Source organism: Oncorhynchus nerka, linkage group LG10 (assembly GCF_034236695.1).
Source record: "Oncorhynchus nerka isolate Pitt River linkage group LG10, Oner_Uvic_2.0, whole genome shotgun sequence".
Lineage (NCBI taxonomy): Eukaryota > Metazoa > Chordata > Actinopteri > Salmoniformes > Salmonidae > Oncorhynchus > Oncorhynchus nerka.
The window spans coordinates 53,032,015-53,048,548 of NC_088405.1; the positions used below are offsets into that span (position 1 = coordinate 53,032,015).

Here is a 16,534-nt window from a genome sequence, read left to right on the forward strand (position 1 = left end):
CTCCCGGGAAGGACTGCCCGTTCCATGATCTCGCCATCACGGTTGACAACTCCATTGTGTCCTCCTCCCAGAGCGCTAAGAACCTTGGCGTGATCCTGGACAACACCCTGTCGTTCTCAAATAACATCAAGGCGGTGGCCCGTTCTTGTAGGTTCATGCTCTACAACATCCGCAGAGTACGACCCTGCCTCACACAGGAAGCAGCGCAGGTCCTAATCCAGGCACTTGTCATCTCCCATCTGGATTACTGCAACTCGCTGTTGGCTGGGCTCCCTGCCTGTGCCATTAAACCCCTACAACTCATCCAGAACGCCGCAGCCCGTCTGGTGTTCAACCTTCCCAAGTTCTCTCACGTCACCCCGCTCCTCCGCTCTCTCCACTGGCTTCCAGTTGAAGCTCGCATCCGCTACAAGACCATGGTGCTTGCCTACGGAGCTGTGAGGGGAACGGCACCTCAGTACCTCCAGGCTCTGATCAGGCCCTACACCCAAACAAGGGCACTGCGTTCATCCACCTCTGGCCTGCTCGCCTCCCTACCACTGAGGAAGTACAGTTCCCGCGCAGCCCAGTCAAAACTGTTCGCTGCTCTGGCCCCCCAAAGGTGGAACAAACTCCCTCACGACGCCAGGACAGCGGAGTCAATCACCACCTTCCGGAGACACCTGAAACCCCACCTCTTTCAGGAATACCTAGGATAGGATAAAGTAATCCTTCTCACCCCCCCCCCCCCCCCCCTTAAAAGATTTAGATGCACTATTGTAAAGTGGCTGTTCCACTGGATGTCTTAAGGTGAACGCACCAATTTGTAAGTCGCTCTGGATAAGAGCGTCTGCTAAATGACTTAAATGTAATGTAAATGTAATGCTTGCAGTTAGCCACTGATTCCTCCCAAACAACTCATTGTTGAATTTGCGATTTCCAACTTGTTGTAGAATGTTTATGGCCGATGAGCACCGATACGGTTTATCAATAATCTCTTCATAATTTGTCTTCATATGACAAGGATTGAAAAGGATTTGCCAGTATATTGTCGACGTGATTCATGATGAAAACTGCTAGTTTGCTAGCTAAGATTTTGAAAGTATGACGTTGACATGAACAGTCCAATTAAAACTACAGTACATATAACATGATTTGGCGTCATTTTATCTGTGGCCAATGACCTTGAGCCTTCTTGGATGGGCATTTCTAATGTAACTCTATGGCAACACCCAAGGGCTTGAATTTTAAACCTCTCCCCGTGGATTTTGCGGTGACGTGGTTTCCCCATGAGTGACAGAATACTGAGCCGATCACGGCGCAATTAGAACATGACCAACCCCTACGCTCCATATTTTCCAATGGCTGCCCCATCACCACAGAATGCATTGAGCTAGGCTGAAACACCTTCATTTTGGGGCTGCCTTACTCAAGAAAGCTAAAAAGAGACCATGTTTGTATGCAGCTTTATTAACTTTATTATTAGCTTTATTATTTTTACATTATGTGACATGTACAGTGCATTCGGAAAGTATTCAGAAGCCTTGCCTTTTTCCACATTTTGTTACGTCACAGACATATTATAAAACTGATTAAATAGTTAAATAATACATTCCCCCTCATCGATCTACACACAATACCCCATAAAGACTAAGCAAAAACTGGTTTTAATAATTTATAATCATTCCAAACTTCTTCTATTTAAGAATGATGTTCTTGGCGACCTTCAATGCTGCAGAAACTTTCCGAATGCACTGTAATAATGCCAAAATACCACACACAGCAGGTAACCAAATATATACAGTACCAGTCAAAAGTTTGGACACACCTACTCATTCAAGGGTTTTTCTTTAATTTTTCTACTTTTTACATTGTAGAATAATAGTGAAGACATTAAAACTGTGAAACAACACATGTGGAATCATGTAGTAACCAAAAAAGTATTAAACAAATCAAAATATATTTTATATTTGAGATTCTTCAAAAGAGCCACCCTTTGCCTTGCACACTCTTGGCATTCTCTTAACCAGCTTCATGAGGTAGTCACCTGGAACGCATTTCAATAACAGCTGTGTCTTGTTAATTTGTGGAATTTCTTTCCATCTTAATGCGTTTGAGCAAATCAGTTGTGACAAGGTACATTAGGGGTGGTATGCAGAATATATGGTAAAAGACCAAGTCCATATTACAGCAAGAACAGCTCAAATAAGCTGTTACATTAGAAGTTTCTTCAAGTGCAGTTGCAGAAACCATCAACCGCTATGATGAAACTGGCTCTCATAAGGACTGCCACAGGAAATGAAGACCCAGAGTTACCTCTGCTGCAGAGAATAAGTTCATTAGAATTACCAGCCTCAGAAATTGCAGCCCACATAAATGCTTCACAGAGTTCAAGTAACAGACACATCTCAAAATCAACTGTTCAGAGGAGACTGTGTGAATCAGGCATTCATGGTCGATTTGCTGCAAAGAAACCACTACTAAAGGACACCAATAAGAAAAAGACTTGCTTTGGCCAAGAAACACGAGCAATGGACATTAGACTGGTGGAAATCTGTCCTTTGGTCTGGTGGAAATCTGTCCTTTGGTCTGATAAGTCCAAATTTGAGATATTTGGTTCCAACTGCCGTGTCTTTGTGAGACGCAGTGTAGGTGAATGCATGATCTCCGCATTTGTGATTCCCACCGTGAAGCATGGAGGAGGAGGTGTGATGGTGTGGAGTTGCTTTGCTGGTGACACTGTCTGTGATTTTCTTTTTGAATTGAAGGCCCACTTAATCAGCATGGCTACCACATCATTCCCATCTGGTTTGCGCTTAGTGGGACTATCATTTGTTTTTCAACAGGACAATGACCCAAAACACACTTCCAGGCTGTATAAGGCATATTTGACCAAGGAGAGTAATGGAGTGCCGAATCAGATGACCTGGTCTCCGCAATCACCCGACCTCAACCCAATTGAGATGGTTTGCTGTCATGTATTGTCATATTATGTCTTGTTCCTGTTCTTTCTCTTCACTCCGTCTCCCCCTGCTGGTCGTATTAGGTTACCTTCTCTTCCTTTCCTTCCCCCAGCTGTTCCTCATCTTCTCTAACTACCTCATTCACCCTTTTCCCACCTGTTCCCTTTTTCCCTCTGATTAGGTCTCTATTTCTCTCTCTGTTCCTGCTTCTGTCTTTGTCAGATTCTCGTTTGAGTTTCTCATGCCAGAACCAAACTATCGTCTCGTTTGCTTCACCCTTGTCTCGTCCTGTCGGAATCTGCCTGTTCACCTGATGCTACGTGTGATCAGGTACCTCTGTCCTCTACAACCCGCGCCTACCCAGAGTGACCAGCAGTCTGTCACCGCTAACCCTGCTATTCTCCTCTGCTGCTAAGAAGGGGACTCTTCTGTAAATATCAGAAGGACTTTATGATTTATTTGTCGCCCTCTCTGCGGGTTGTCTATTTTGCCATTCTATACATCTGAAGAGGATCTATGTCTTCCCTGTGTTTTGACATTAAAGGACTCTGTTTTTGTTAAACCGCGTTTGGGTCCTCACTCACCTGCATAACAGAAGAATCTGACCAAGAATGGACCCAGCGACTTCGGATCCTCTCCACTCAGCCGTCGAGATCCAGGGAGCGATGCTAGGCAGACACGAGCAGGAATTGTCTGCTGCTCGACATGCCGTTGAGACCCTGGCCGCCCAAGTCTCCGACCTCACAAAACAGATTCACCATCTCCGCCTCGATCCACCGGCCACTTCCAGGGCTTCCGAATCTCCGGAGCCCAGAATCAATAACCTGCCGTGTTACTCTGGGGAGCCCACTGAATGCCGCTCGTTCCTCACCCAGTGTGATATTGTGTTTTCTCTCCAGCCCAACACTTACTCCAGGAGCACAGCTCGTATCGCCTACGTCATATCTCTCCTTACTGGACGGGCTCGTGAGTGGGGCACGGCAATCTGGGAGGCGAGGGCTGAGTGTACTAACCAGTATCAGGACTTTAAGGAGGAGATGATACGGGTTTTTGATCGTTCTGTTTTTGGGGAAGAAGCTTCCAGGGTCCTGTCTTCCCTATGTCAAGGTAATCGATCCATAACAGATTACTCTATTGAGTTTCGCACTCTTGCTGCCTCCAGTGACTGGAACGAGCCGGCTTTGCTCGCTCGTTTTCTGGAGGGTCTCCGCGCGGAGGTAAAGGATGAGATTCTTTCCCGGGAGGTTCCTTCCAGCGTGGATTCCTTGATTGAACTCGCTATTCGCATAGAGCGACGGGTTGATCTTCGTCACCGAGCTCGTGGAAAGGAGCTCGCGTTCTCCGTTACCCCCCTCTCCGCATCACTACCATCTTCCTCCGCCGGCTCGGGTGCTGAGCCTATGCAGCTGGGGGGTATCTGCATCTCGATTAAGGAGAGGGAACGGAGAATCACCAACCGCCTCTGTCTCTATTGCGGTTCCGCTGGTCATTTTGTCACTTCATGTCCAGTAAAAGCCAGAGCTCATCAGTAAGCGGAGGGCTACTGGTGAGCGCTACTACTCTGGTCTCTCCTTCAAGATCCTGCACTACCTTGTCGGTCCATCTACGCTGGACCGGTTCGTCAGCTTCCTGCAATGCCTTGATAGACTCTGGGGCGGAGGGCTGTTTTATGGACGAGACCTGGGCTCGGGAACATGACATTCCTCTCAGACAGTTAGGGGAGCCCACGGCCTTGTCCGCTTTGGATGGTAGTTCTCTCCCCAGGATTCAGCGTGAAACGCTACCTTTAACCCTCACTGTCTCTGGTAATCATAGCGAAACCATTTATTTTTTAATTTTTCGTTCACCTTTTACACCTGTTGTTTTGGGCCATCCCTGGCTAGTTTGTCATAATCCTTCTATTAATTGGTCTAGTAATTCTATCCTCTCCTGGAACGTCTCTTGTCATGTGAAATGTTTAATGTCTGCTAATCCCTCCTGTTTCCTCTGTCTCTTCTTCACAGGAGGAGCCTGGTGATTTGAAGGGGGTGCCGGAGGAATATCACGATCTGTGCACGGTGTTCAGTCGGTCCAGGGCCACCTCTCTTCCTCCGCACCGGTCGTATGATTGTAGTATTGATCTCCTTCCGGGAACCACTCCCCCCCGGGGTAGACTATACTCTCTGTCGGCTCCCGAACGTAAGGCTCTCGAAGATTATTTGTCTGTAGCTCTCGACGCTGGTACCATAGTCCCCTCCTCCTCTCCCGCCAGAGCGGGGTTTTTTTTTGTTAAGAAGAAGGACGGGTCCCTGCGCCCCTGCATAGATTATTGAGGGCTGAATGACATAACAGTTAAGAATCGTTATCCGCTTCCTCTTATGTCTTCAGCCTTCGAGATCCTGCAGGGAGCCAGGTTTTTCACTAAGTTGGACCTTCGTAACGCTTACCATCTCGTGCGCATCAGGGAGGGGGACGAGTGGAAAACGGCGTTTAACACTCCGTTAGGGCACTTTGAATACCGGGTTCTTCCTTTCGGCCTCGCTAACGCTCCAGCTGTCTTTCAGGCATTAGTGAATGACGTCCTGAGAGACATGCTGAACATCTTTGTTTTCGTTTATCTTGACGATATCCTGATTTTTTTTTTCACCGTCACTCCAGATTCATGTTCAGCACGTTCGACGTGTCCTCCAGCGCCTTTTAGAGAATTGTCTTTATGTGAAGGCTGAGAAGTGCTCTTTTCATGCCTCCTCCGTCACATTTCTCGGTTCTGTTATTTCCGCTGAAGGCATTAAGATGGATCCCGCTAAGGTCCAAGCTGTCATCGATTGGCCCGCCCCTAAGTCACGCGTCGAGCTGCAGCGCTTTCTCGGCTTCGCGAATTTCTATCGTCGTTTCATCCGTAATTTCGGTCAGGTGGCAGCTCCTCTCACAGCCCTTACTTCTGTCAAGACGTGCTTTAAGTGGTCCGTTTCCGCCCAGGGAGCTTTTGATCTCCTCAAGAATCGTTTTACATCCGCACCTATCCTTGTTACACCTGACGTCTCTAGACAGTTCGTTGTCGAGGTTGACGCGTCAGAGGTGGGCGTGGGAGCCATTTCTTTCTCAGCGCTCCCTTTCTGACGACAAGGTCCACCCTTGCGCATATTTTTCTCATCGCCTGTCGCCGTCGGAACGTAACTATGATGTGGGAAACCGCAAACTGCTCGCCATCCGCTTAGCCCTAGGCGAATGGCGACAGTGGTTGGAGGGGGCGACCGTTCCTTTTGTCGTTTGGACTGACCATAGGAACCTTGAGTACATCCGTTCTGCCAAACGACTTAATGCGCGTCAGGCTCGTTGGGCGCTGTTTTTCGCTCGTTTCGAGTTCGTGATTTCTTATCGTCCGGGCTCTAAGAACACCAAGCCTGATGCTTTATCTCGTCTCTTCAGTTCTTCAGTAGCCTCCACCGACCCCGAGGGGATTCTCCCTGAGGGGCGTGTTGTCGGGTTGACTGTCTGGGGAATTGAGAGGCAGGTAAAGCAAGCACTCACTCACACTTCGTCGCCGCGCGCTTGTCCTAGGAACCTTCTTTTCGTTCCCGTTCCTACTCGTCTGGCCGTTCTTCAGTGGGCTCACTCTGCCAAGTTAGCCGGCCACCCCGGCGTTCGGGGTACGCTTGCTTCCATTCGCCAGCGTTTTTGGTGGCCCACTCGGGAGCGTGACACGCGTCGTTTCGTGGCTGCTTGTTCGGTCTGCGCGCAGACTAAGTCCGGTAACTCCCCTCCTGCCGGCCGTCTCAGACCGCTTCCCATTCCCTCTCGACCGTGGTCTCACATCGCCTTAGACTTTATCACCGGACTGCCTTCGTCAGCGGGGAAGACTGTTATTCTTACGGTTGTCGATAGGTTCTCTAAGGCGGCTCATTTTATTCCCCTCGCTAAGCTCCCTTCTGCTAAAGAAACGGCACAAATCATCATCGAGAATGTTTTTAGAATTCATGGCCTTCCGTCAGACGTCGTTTCGGACAGGGGTCCGCAATTCACGTCTCAATTTTGGAGGGAGTTTTGCCGTTTGATTGGGGCTTCCGTCAGTCTCTCTTCCGGCTTTCACCCCCAGTCTAACGGTCAAGCAGAACGGGCCAATCAGACTATTGGTCGCATCTTACGCAGTCTTTCTTTTCGTAACCCTGCGTCTTGGTCAGAACAGCTCCCCTGGGCAGAATACGCCCACAACTCGCTTCCTTCGTCTGCGACCGGGCTATCTCCTTTTCAGAGTAGCCTCGGGTACCAGCCTTCGCTGTTCTCGTCTCAGCTCGCCGAGTCCAGCGTCCCCTCCGCTCAGGCTTTTGTCCAACGTTGTGAGCGCACCTGGAAGAGGGTCAGGTCTGCACTTTGCCGTTATAGGGCGCAGACTGTGAGAGCCGCTAATAAGCGTAGAACTAAGAGTCCTAGATATTGTCGCGGTCAGAGAGTATGGCTCTCCACTCAAAACCTTCCCCTTAAGACAGCTTCTGTGTAACATGTTTTGTTCGATAAAGTTCATATTTATATAAAAAAATCTCAGTATACATTGACGCGTTATGTTCAGTAGTTCCAAAAACATTCGGTGATTTTGCAGAGAGCCACATCAATTTACAGAAATACTACTTATAAATATTGATGAAAATACAAGTGTTATACATGGAAATATAGATGCACTTCTCCTTAATGCAACCGCTGTGTCAGATTTCAAAAAAGCTTTACGGAAAAAGCAAACCATGCAATAATCTGAGTACGGTGCTCAGAGACCCAACCAGCAAAAAAGATATCCGCCATATTGTGCAGTCAACAGAAGTCAGAAATAACGTTATAAATATTCACTTACCTTTGATGATCTTCATCAGAATGCACTCCCAGGAATCCCAGTTCCACAATAAATGTTTGATTTGTTTGATAATGTCCATAATTTATATCCAAATATAGCTACTTTTGTTAGCGCGTTTGGTAAACAAATCAAAACTCACGAAGCGCGTTCACTAGTTGCAGACAAAATGTCAAAGTTCCGTTACAGTCCGTAGAAACATGTCAAACGATATATAGAATCAATCTTTATGATTTTAACATGAAATTCAATAATGTTCCATCCGGAGAATTCCTTTGTCTTCAGAAAAGCAAAGGAACGGGAGCTACCTCTCATGTGAATGCGCGTGACCAGCTCGTGGCTGCTGGCACGACTAATTCCTCTCTCATTCGGTCCCCCTTCACAGTAGAAGCCTCAAACAAGTTTCTAAAGACGGTTTACATCTAGTGGAAGCCTTAGGAAGTGCAAGATGACCAATATCCCACTGTATCTTCAATAGGGGCTGAGTTGAAAATCGACCAACCTCAGATTTCCCACTTCCTGGTGGATTCTTTTCTCAGGTTTTTGCCTGCCATATGAGTTCTGTTATACTCACAGACATAATTCAAACAGTTTTAGAAACTTCAGAGTGTTTTCTATCCAAATATACTGATAATATGCATTTATTAGCAACTGGGACTGAGGAGCAGGCAGTTTACTCTGGGCACCTTATTCATCCAAGCTACTCAATACTGCCGCCAGCCATAAGAAGTTAACAATTCTTTAGTTACAACATGATTCCACATGTGTTATTTCATGATTTTGATGTTTTCACTATTATTCTACAATGTAGAAAATAGTACGAATAAAGAAAAACCCTTGAATGAGTAGGTGTGTCCAAACTTTTGACTGACTCTGCCCCACCTGCCCTGAATGACGGGTCGCCACTGCCCATTTGAAAGGAATTCCCAAAGAGTGAAGATTAAACAGTATGAATGTGCAAGTAAGTAATGCACTTGTATTACACTCTTGAAACATTAGAGACTCATTGATGTTGCCAGTGAACTTTACTATACAGCAATTACAGTATTTACTGTAATTTCAAAGAATCATGGAGTTGATGTAAGTCCCATCCCAGAGTTCAGTGTGTCAAATCGGAGGGCCTGTTGTCCAGACCTCTGACAGTCTCTATGGGGGTGCCAAGGGTTCAATTCTTGGGCCAACTCTTTTCTCTGTATACATCAATGATGTCACTCTTGCTGCTGGTGATTCTCTGATCCACCTCTGCGCAGACGACACCATTCTGTATACTTTTGGCCCTTTTTTGAACAATGTGTTAACAAACCTGCAGACGAGCTTCAATGCTATACAACACTCCTTCTGTGGCCTCCAACTGATTTTAAATGCTAGTAAAACTAAATGTATGCTCTTCAACCGATCGCTGCCCGCACCCGCCCGCCCGTCTAGCATCACTACTCTGGACGGTTCTGACTTAGGTATTTGCAGTTGTCCACATATTCTAAGTGTCTGGTTAGACACTCCAATCCAAAATTAAATCTAGAATTGGCTACCTATTTCTCAACAAAGTGTCCTTCACTCAAACTGCCAAACACACCCTCATAAAACGGACTATCCTACCGATCCTTTACTTTGGCGATGTAATTTACAAAATAGCCTCCAACAAACTGGATGTAGTCTATCACAGTGCCATCTGTTTTGTCACCAAAGCCCCATATACTACTCTCCACTGCGACCTTTATGCTGTCGTTGGCTGGCCCTCGCTACATATTCATCGTAAAACCCACTGGCTCCAGGTCGTCTAGAAGTCTTTGCTATCTCAGCTCACTGGTCACCATAGCAGCACCCATCCATAGCACATGCTCCAGCAGGTATATTTCACTGGTCATCCCCAAAGCCAAATGACTGGCCACCTTTCCTTCCAGTTCTCTGCTGCCAATGACTGGAACGAATTGCAAAAATCACTGACGCTGGAAACTCATATCTCCCTCACTAACTTTAAGCATCAGCTGTCAGAGCAGCTTACCGATCTTTATACCTGTACACAGCCCATCTGTAAATAGCCCACCCAACTACCTCATCCCCATACTGTTATTTATTTTCTTGCTCCTTTGCACCCCAGTATCTCTACTTGCACATTCATCTTCTGCACATCTATCACTCCAGTGTTTTAATAGCTAAATTGTAATTATAATGCCACTATGGCCTATTTATTGCCTTACCTCCCTAATCTTACTACATTTGCACACACTGTATATATACTTTTCTATTGTGTTATTGACTGTACGTTTGTTTATACCATGTGTAACTCTGTGTTGTTTGTGTCGCACTGCTTTGCTCTATCTTGGCCAGGTCGCAGTTGTAAATGAGAACTTGTTCTCAACTGGCCTACCTGGTTAAATAAAGATGAAATAAAAAAAAGATTCATAGATGAGGTTGGATTTCAATTTAGCGAAGACTAGGAGGAGAGGCAGGAATATCATTGGTTAACACGCCACAATTGAGGTACCTGTTCAGCGCGGGGGAAATGTCACCATATGAGCAGCTATGAGCCACAATAGGGTCATCCACTGCCCAACCTTAAACCATACAACACTGCCCATCGCGTTCATTTCCTGAACACCTTACAAGACTTTACTATTACTATTGTAAAGTGGCTGTTCCACTGGATGTCATAAGGTGAACGCACCAATTTGTAAGTCGCTCTGGATAAGAGCGTCTGCTAAATGACTTAAATGTAAATGTAAATGTAAGACAATCTTTTTCAGCCAGAGCAGAGAGGGCCAGGTGATCCTGAGCAGCAAATGTATGTTCTAATTCGGGACAATGTTTCTATTGGGCTGCTCAGGTCAGCAGCTGGTTCCATGACCATCCCATGTTTACAATTTTCTATCTCCCACCATTATTGCCCATTTCTCAAACCCATTAAGGAGTTGTTTTCAGCAAAGCGGTGGAAGGTTTATGATCGCAAACCCCTTGAACGTACTACCCTTCCAGGCAATGTAGGAGGCCTGTGGTGACATTCCAGCAGAGTCCTGTCAGGGGTGGATGCGTCATGCCAGAAGATATTTCCCCTGCTGTCTTGCCAAGGAGAATATCGCCTGGCTGATTTAGTTTTCGCAATGGAGTATTTGTTTCTTGACTTATGGTTTTGAATTGATTGTATTTTTACAGGTTCTATATCTATTCTGGTAAATTGATTTAACATACAGTACAGTAGTACAAATAGGCCTATTTTTTTTCCCTTTGTATATTCAAAATATATTTACTGTATGTGTGCTTACAGTATGACATCTATTGAGTCATGCTGAAATATATAAAATAAAACATATTGTGTTTGTGTTCCTTTCTTGTTTGAGTACACACAAACAGTATACAATATAATTTAAAAAATCTTACTCTTTACACTGAAATAGGTTCTGATAGTAGTGTTTTGAATATGACACGTCAGTGTGATCTCGGTTGTCACTATGTTAGATTCATGTGACGTGTGTGTCCAATTTGTATGCAGAGTTTCATTTTGAGCAGGGGGTACATGATTTTGATTGCTGTGTTTCATTTTGAGCAGGGGGTACATGATTTTGATTGCTGTGTTTCATTTTGAGCAGGGGGTACATGATTTTGATTGCTGTGTTTCATTTTGAGCAGGGGGTACATGATTTTGATTGCTGTGTTTCATTTTGAGCAGGGGGTACATGATTTTGATTGCTGTGTTTCATTTTGAGCAGGGGGTACATGATTTTGATGGCTGTGTTTCATTTTGAGCAGGGGGTACATGATTTTGATTGCTGAGTTTCATTTTGAGCAGGGGGTACATGATTTTGATTGCTGAGTTTCATTTTGAGCAGGGGGTACATGATTTTGATTGCTGTGTTTCATTTTGAGCAGGGGGTACATGATTTTGATTGCTGTGTTTCATTTTGCAAGATGTTTGTGGGGGTTGGGGAAATTGGATAACTGTTTGGAGTACCTGAGATGTAGTTTCAGCGAATGTGTGTTAACAATTGGGAAAAACTGTAAACTGATACAAAGGAGAACTGACCAATGCAGAGACAAACTAACACAATTCACAGACTTTCATCTCTCAGAGTGTGGACCATAGGATAGTGTGTGTGTGTGTGTGTGTTTGGGGTGTATTTGTACAAGTGAAAGTTAGGCAGTGGAAGGCGAGTCTTGAAAACCCGACCCAGGGCAACAGTGACAGGGGTCAGGTTTCAATGACGGAGTCTTTTGGCATAGAGGACTTACGTCACTCCCTACATCCCTACCTTATCTGTTTGAATAAAATACTAAATAGTAGCTAGAGATCACAGAGGTTATTTTTATTTCACTAAAACCACTGCAAAGGTTTTTCCTGCAAACTTTGGTTTCGATTCGTTACGTTCTGGGATGTCTGCCTCATGATTTGTTAGGAGGGTTGTCTGTCTGAAGAGGACTCACCCTGGAAAAAATGTTCCCTTATACCCTTGCCAAAAGAGTTCATAATTGAAACCAGACCCTACACTTTAAAACTTTTCTGTAACAGTAAAACACACAATGCACAGGCAAATACAGTAAAGGTTTTTTAAAGCATTAATACTGTAGATATAAGGACACAAGGCGAGACCTAAATGAAGACACAGGAAGTAGATGGTTGAGCACTGATATTTATTAATCCAAGGGGTAGGCAAAAGGTAAGTCGGGGACAGGCGAGAGTTCATAAACCGGGTCAGAGTCCAAAACAGTACCAGACGAAGGGCAGTCTCGAGGTCAAGCCAGGCAGAGGTTCAGTAACCAGATTTGAGTCCAAACAGTACAAGGGGATAGACAGGTTTGAAGACAGAACAGGCAGAGTGGTCAGGCAGGCGGGTTCAGAGTCAGGACAGGCAAGGGTCGAAACCAGGAGGACTAGAACCAAAAGAGACTGGGGGAAAAATAGGAGCAAGGAAAAACGCTGGTTGACTTGGCAAACAAGACGAACTGGCATAGAGAGACAGGAAACACAGGGATATATACACCGGGGATAATAAGCGACACCTGGAGGGGGTGGAGACAATCACAAGGACAGGTGAAACCGATCAGGGTGTGACAATACCCCCCGCCCCCCTCTAGGGGTGCCACCTGGCGACCTACCTGGGCACATTCCTGGTTGACCGGGGTGTCGGTGGTGGAAGTCGGTGATGAGGGCTGTATCCGGGATGTCTCTAGCGGGAACCGAGCACCTCTCATCCGGTCCTTAACCCTCCCAGTCAACCAGGTACTGGAAACCCCTGCCCCGTGGTCGAACATCCAGGAGGCGTTTTACCGTGTAGGCTGGATGGCCATCAATGGCATGGGGATGGGGAGTGGGCCTGGAGACAGAAGACAAAGGACTGTGAGACACAGGCTTAATCCTAGACACGTGGAAAGTAGGGTGAATACGGAGGGTACGGGGTAACAAAAAACAGACAGCAGTGGAACTAAGGACTCTAGATGGAAAAAGGACAAATGGAACGGGAGACAGTTTGCCTCAAAAGGGGAGAGTCCCGTGGCTGAACAGGGAAGGGTGTTCCAGGCATACTCCACCCAGAACAGTTGTCGGCTCCAGGTTGGTTGAGACCAGGCATCTTAGGGTGGTCTCCAGGTCCTGGTTAGCTCGCTCCGACTGGCCGTTAGATTGGGGATGAAATCCGGAGAATAGGCTGGCCAATGCCCCAATAAGGGTGCAGAATGCCTTCCAGAACTGAGACGAGAACTGAGGAATCCCGGTCGGAAACCATATCCACCGGGAGTCCATGGATCCGGAAGACGTGCTGCACCATGAGCTGGGCCATTTCCTTTGCAGAGGAACGGTATAGGCGGGAGAGGGTGTCAGGCTTCACATTTTTGGACCCTGGGCGGGAGGAAATGGTGAAGTTGAATCTTGTAAACAAGAGAGCCCACCGGGCTGCCTGGAGTTAAGGCACTTGGCTGTAAAGGAGATATTTCAAAATGTTATGGTCTGTCCAGACCAAGGCTAGCTCAGATGTTCGGCGTCGCCGGCCTTCTCGCTGTTGCTGAACCTACTGCTGGCAAACGCCTTCACTCATCAACCCCGGACTTGTCTTGTCATCATTACACACACCTGGTTCCAATCCCCTCTATCACTGTATATATACTCCCTCTGCCATTTGTCTTTGTCGTCATTGTAAATGTTGCTGTGCCTTTTTGTTTATGAAGATATATTTTGAGCACAACAGAGTTTGGGTTTTGTCCCGCTTTGATCTATGGTGCTTAAATAAATACAGAAGTTCTAAACCTGCGACTGCCTCCTGCCTTCTCCTCTCTACACCAGTGACGAGGTCAAAATAATTGTCCGTAGAGCTCTGAGACAGGATTGTGTCGAGGCACAGGTCTGGGGAAGGGTAACTAAAAATGTCTGCAACATTGAAGGTCCCAAGAACACAGTGGCCTCCATCATTCTTAAATCGATGAAGTTTGGAACCACCGAGACTCTTCCTAGATCTGGCCGCCCGGCAAAACTGAGCAATCGGGGGAGAAGGGCCTTGGTCAAGGAGGTGACCAAGAACCATATGGCAACTCTGACAGAGCTCCAGAGTTCCTCTGTGAAGATGGGAGAACCTTCCAGAAGTACAACCATCTCTGCAGCACTCCACCAATCAGACCTTTATGGTAGAGTAGCCAGACGGAAGCCACTCCTAAGTAAAAGGCACGACAGCCAGCTTGGAGTTTGCCAAAAGCCACCTAAAGCCTAAGACAGGATTCTCTGGTCTGATGAAACCAAGATTTAATTATTTGGCCTGAATGCCAAGCATCACGTCTGAAGGAACCTGGCACCATCGCTACGGTGTAGCATGGTGGTGGCAGTATCATGCTATAGTGACGTTCTTCAGTGGCAGAGACTGGGAGACTAGTTAGGATCGAGGCAAATATGAACAAGGCAAAGTACAGAGAGATCCATGATGAAAACCTGCTCCAGAGCGCTCAGGATCTCAGACCGGGGAGAAGGTTCACCTTCCAACAGGACAATTACCCTAAGCACACAGCCAAGACAACGCAGGAGTGGCTTCGGGACAAATGTCCTTGTGTGGCCCAGCCAGAGTCTGGACTTGAACCCGATCAAGAGAGACCTGAAAATAACCGTGCAGCAACTCCCCCCATCCAACCTAACAGCTTGAGATGATATGCAGAGAAGAATGTGAGAAACTTCTCAAATACAGGTGTGTCAAGCTTGTAGCATTATACCCAAGAAGACTGGAGGCTGTCAAAGGTGCTTCAACAAAGTACTGAGTAAAGAGTCTGAATACTTATGTAAATGTGATATTTCACTTGTTTTTTTGTCATTATGGTGCATTGTCTGTAGATTAATGAGGAATTTAAATAAGGCTATTTAATAAGGCTATAACTCATCAAAATGTGGAAAAAGTCAAGGTGTCTGAATACCTTCCGATGGCACTGTATTTGTTCAATGCCTAAATTCAAATCATAAACTAAACTCAGCCCTTTTTCAGGACCCTGTCTTTCAAAAATCATTCGTAATCCAAATAACTTCACAGTTCTTCATTGTAAAGGATTTCCCATGCTTTTTCAATGAACCATAAACAATGAATGAACAATGCACCTGTGGAACGGTCGTAAAGAAACTTAACAGCTTACAGACGGTAGGCAATCAAGGTCACAGTTATGAAAACTAAGGACACTAAAGAGGCCTTCCTACAGACTCTGAAAAACATCAAAAGAAATCCGACCAGGGGTGATGGTCGGATTTACGTTTATCGTCGAGGGAATGAGCGTTACACCGAGGCCTGTACTCTGGAGCGGGATCGATTTGGAGGTGGAGGGTCCATCATGGTCTGGGGCAGTGTGTCACAGCATCATAAGACTGAGCTTGTTGTCATTGCAGGCAATCTCAACGCTGTTCGTTACAGGGAAGACATCCTCCTCCCTCATGTGGTACCCTTCCTGCAGGCTCATCCTGACATGAGACCCCAGCATGACAATGCCACCAGCCATACTGCTCATTCTGTGCATGATTTCCTGCAAGACAGGAATGTCAGTGTTCTGCCATGGCCAGCGAAGAGCTCAGACCTAAAGCCCATTGAGCACGTCTGGGACCTGTTGGATTGGAGGGTGAGGGCTAGGGCCATTCCCCCCAGAAACATCTGGGAACTTGCAGGTGCCTTAGTGGAAGAGTGGGGTAACATCTCACAGCAAGAACTGGCAAATCTGTTGCAGTCCATGAGGAAGAGATGCACTGCAATACTTAATGCAGCTGGTGGCCACACCAGATACAGACTGTTACTTTGGATTTTTACTCCCCCTTTATTCAGGGACACTTTATTCCATTTCTGTTAGTCACATGTCTGTGGAACTTGTTAAGTTTATGTCTCAGTTGTTGAATCTAGGTATGTTCATTTAAATATTTAAACGTTACGTTTGCTGAAAATAAACGCAGTTGACAGTGAGAGGACGTTTCTTTTTTTGCTGAGTTGATAATGGGTATATGGGTGTACAGATGACAAGGTGGCCCAGAGGAAGCCAGCTGTTCTCAATACCTACATTGCCCCATTCTTTCCATAGCTCTCACTGAGTTTGAATGAAAGCTTCGCAAGTACGCACGCACGCACACCAGCTTGATATGTCCCTTGTCTCTATCTGTCTATTCTTGTCCTAGGGGTGAGAAGAGCTGACCAATCAGAAATGAGGAGGATTGTTACAGAGCCCCATGATGAACACCTGATGCTGCACTGACTTCTCTCTCCTGGGAGCTTTCCTCTCCAAACTGTCCCGTTGTGTGTTTCACCGCCTCAGAGGCATGCCTCTGCCGTAAATGTACCCA

At 46.2% G+C, this 16,534-nt stretch overlaps 1 long non-coding RNA gene across 1 annotated transcript; it reads right to left on the reverse strand.

The window, feature by feature from the left end:
- Positions 1-12,363: 12,363 nt before the first annotated feature.
- On the reverse strand, positions 12,364-13,433 carry LOC115136412 (uncharacterized). The gene is made up of 2 exons (XR_003864614.2): positions 12,850-13,433; positions 12,364-12,640 (listed from the first exon to the last, which is right to left on the reverse strand). It is a non-coding gene; the product is annotated as an uncharacterized LOC115136412 (long non-coding RNA).
- Positions 13,434-16,534: the final 3,101 nt, after the last annotated feature.